This window comes from Saccopteryx bilineata, chromosome 2 (assembly GCF_036850765.1).
Source record: "Saccopteryx bilineata isolate mSacBil1 chromosome 2, mSacBil1_pri_phased_curated, whole genome shotgun sequence".
Lineage (NCBI taxonomy): Eukaryota > Metazoa > Chordata > Mammalia > Chiroptera > Emballonuridae > Saccopteryx > Saccopteryx bilineata.
The window spans coordinates 123,394,863-123,397,908 of NC_089491.1; the positions used below are offsets into that span (position 1 = coordinate 123,394,863).

At 35.0% G+C, this 3,046-nt stretch overlaps 1 non-coding gene across 1 annotated transcript; it reads left to right on the plus strand.

Moving 5' to 3' along the window:
- The first annotated feature begins 2,695 nt into the window (after window positions 1-2,695).
- LOC136327386 (U6 spliceosomal RNA) lies at window positions 2,696-2,799 on the plus strand. The gene has a single exon (XR_010729614.1). It is a non-coding gene; the product is annotated as a U6 spliceosomal RNA (small nuclear RNA).
- The last annotated feature ends 247 nt before the right edge of the window (window positions 2,800-3,046 follow it).

A 3,046-nucleotide genomic window follows, 5' to 3' on the forward strand; every position in this document is an offset into this window, starting at 1 on the left:
ACTGCATAAAAACATTTACAATATATAAGAGTTTTCACACACACATATTTAAAAATATAGACATACATAGGATATAGCCTTTTAAAAACAATAATAAAACCAAACATACTAATTGAAAATAGGCAAATGGGTGAATGTATATTTCATTGAGAGGAAATATGGAGGGTATTTTAACTTAGTTTTAATCTTTTAGTATGTCAATTAGGGGTGAAGCTGTGAAAAATAGTACTTCTATACTTCTATATTTTGTTGGGAGAGTGCAACTGCCACGGCCATCATGAAAGGTAAATTGTCTCTGTAAAAGTAGAATGCCACTCGTTGTTATCTAACCAAGAGAAATATCCACCTAATTTCATAAGAATGATGAATACATGGGTATTCATCACATGTAGCTTACAATAGCAAAATATTGGGAAAACCAAAATGTTCATCTAAAAAAGAAATGGCAAAATTACTATTATATTCAAACTATGGACTATGATACAATGACTAAAAATTATGAATATTACTGCATGGAAAGAATTGGGAGCTGTATTGTTGGTTTAAAAAAGCAAATTTCTGAGCAACACATGTCGGATGACACCATTACATGCACAAACACAACAACTGAAGTAAGCCTTATTATTGCCCCATATTACTGCCTTGAGCATTACCAGGCAATGGCTAAGAAAGAGGGAGCTCAGCGCCAGGCAGATTTGGCTGAACTGAAAGAGACAGAGGTAAGGACCCAGGGAAATCTAGGAAGCCAGAGTTTACAGAAGAGAGTGCTGGATAGCAAAGAACTTAAGAGAGAGAGAGACAGAGAGAGAGAGAGAGAGAGAGAGAGAAGGCTGGAGATCAACAGAAGTTCCCCTCAAGTAACTAGCAGAATACTGATCAGTGTATGAATTTGAAAAATATTACTTTAAGTAGAGAAGAGCAGAATCCAAAAGAATCAAAGGGACGAGTACCCAGTGCTTATATAATGCTGGGAGCAGTGAATATTTCTGAAAGTCCTTAGGGGATTCCTAACTCATGGCCATTTGTTAAAATGCTCAGAAAGGGTTTGCTTTAGAAATGAGGTATAATTAACCCTAGATTAAATGCTGTTTGGTCCCACTAAACAAATATTAAAAGATTTAAAGGATCAAACTTTAAAGAACTTAACATCTATAAGCACAAAAAACAATGAACATCAAACAAAGTGAAGTTCCCCATGCGTGAAATGCAATCAAAATTTTTCAGATGTGCAATAAAGCAACCTTCCCTTGTTCCACCTTGGAAAATGGGGGAGACTCCCTAGTGCTCCCTGACTGTCTATAGTAACACGTCCATAGGTTAATATGCAAATATAAATGTTCAACTCATTTGGGTAAATACCAAGGAGTGCAATAGCTAAATTGTTTGGTAAGATAATGTTTACTTTCATAAGAAACCACCAAACTGTGTTACAAAATGTCTGAACCATTTTGCATTCCCACCAGCCATGTATGAGTTTCAGCTGCTCCACATCTTCACCAGCACTTGGTGTTATAAATGTCCTGCATTAGGGAATTCTAATAGATATGTGATGATACCTCATTGTCATTTTAATTTATACTTCCCTGATGATACAAGATGTGAAATTACTTTCATATACTTATTTGCCATCAGTATATTCTTTTTGTGAAGGTGTCTGTTAAAATCTTCAGCCAATTTCTTCTTTTTTTTTTTTTACAGAGACAGAGAGTCAGAGAGAGGGATAGATAGGGACAGGCAGGAACAGAGAGAGATGAGAAGCATCAATCATCAGTTTTTTGTTGTGACACCTTAGTTGTTCATTGATTGCTTTCTCCTATGTGCCTTGACCGTGGGGCTACAGCAGACTGAGTAACCCCTTGCTCAAGCCAGCAACCTTGGGTCCAAGCTGGTGAGCCTTACTCAAACCAGATGAGCCCGCACTCAAGTTGGCGACCTCGGGGTCTCGAACCTGGGTCCTTCACATCCCAGTTCAATGCTCTATCCACTGCGCCACAACCTGGTCAGGTTTCAGCCAATTTTTTTTTAATTTTATTTATTCATTTTTAGAAAGGAGAGAGAGAGAGAGACAGAGAGAGAAGGGGGAGGAGCAGGAAGCATCAACTCCCATATGTGCCTTGACCAGGCAAGCACATGGTTTCGAACTGGCGACCTCAGCATTTCCAGGTTGATGCTTTATCCACTGCGCCGCCACAGGTCAGGCCTTCAGCCAATTTTTTAATTGAGTGGTTTGTTTTCATCCTGTTCAGTTTTAGAAGTTTATTGCATATTTTAGATAACTGTCCTGTATCAGATATGACTCTTAGCATTTTCTCTCAGTCTGTGGTATGTCTTTTCATTCTTTTTATCAAATAATATTTTAATATAAGTATGCCTCATATTATACTTGAATCACACTTATACTAAAAAAAATTATTTAATGTTTACTTAAAATTCAGATTGGCTAAATTCTATATTTTATCTGGCAAACTTAATTCTAGGCCATAAAGACAAAATGAAATTAAGTTAGAAATCAATATAAAACAGTTTAAAATATCTAAATAGCACAATTTTTTATAAGCAATAGGTCAAAGAAAAATAAAAAAACTATTTAAAATTAAATGAAAACAAAAACATGTCATACCAATAACCAGTGTTACTCATAAACATAAATGCAATACTTCTAAATAAAGTTTTTGCTAATCAAATCCAACCAGGCATGCTCACTTTGGCAGCACATATAAAAAAACCGGAATAATACAGTGAAGATTAATTTGGTCCCCTGTACAAGAATGAAAAATATATGAAGCAGTCCCTATTATTACAAGAAATGTTAAAGAAACTTCTCTAAGAAAAAGAAAAAAAAACAGTAAATATTAATATGAATAATAAAGTGGCAATAACTATGTAGTCATTAACAAGACTTTAAATATAAATGAATTAAATGCTTCAATTAGAAGACATAGGGTAGCTGAGTGGATAAGAAAACAAAATCATGTATATGTTGTCTATAAGAGATCCTCTTCAGATCAGAGACAGTAAATGGATGAAAAAAATATTTAATGCAATG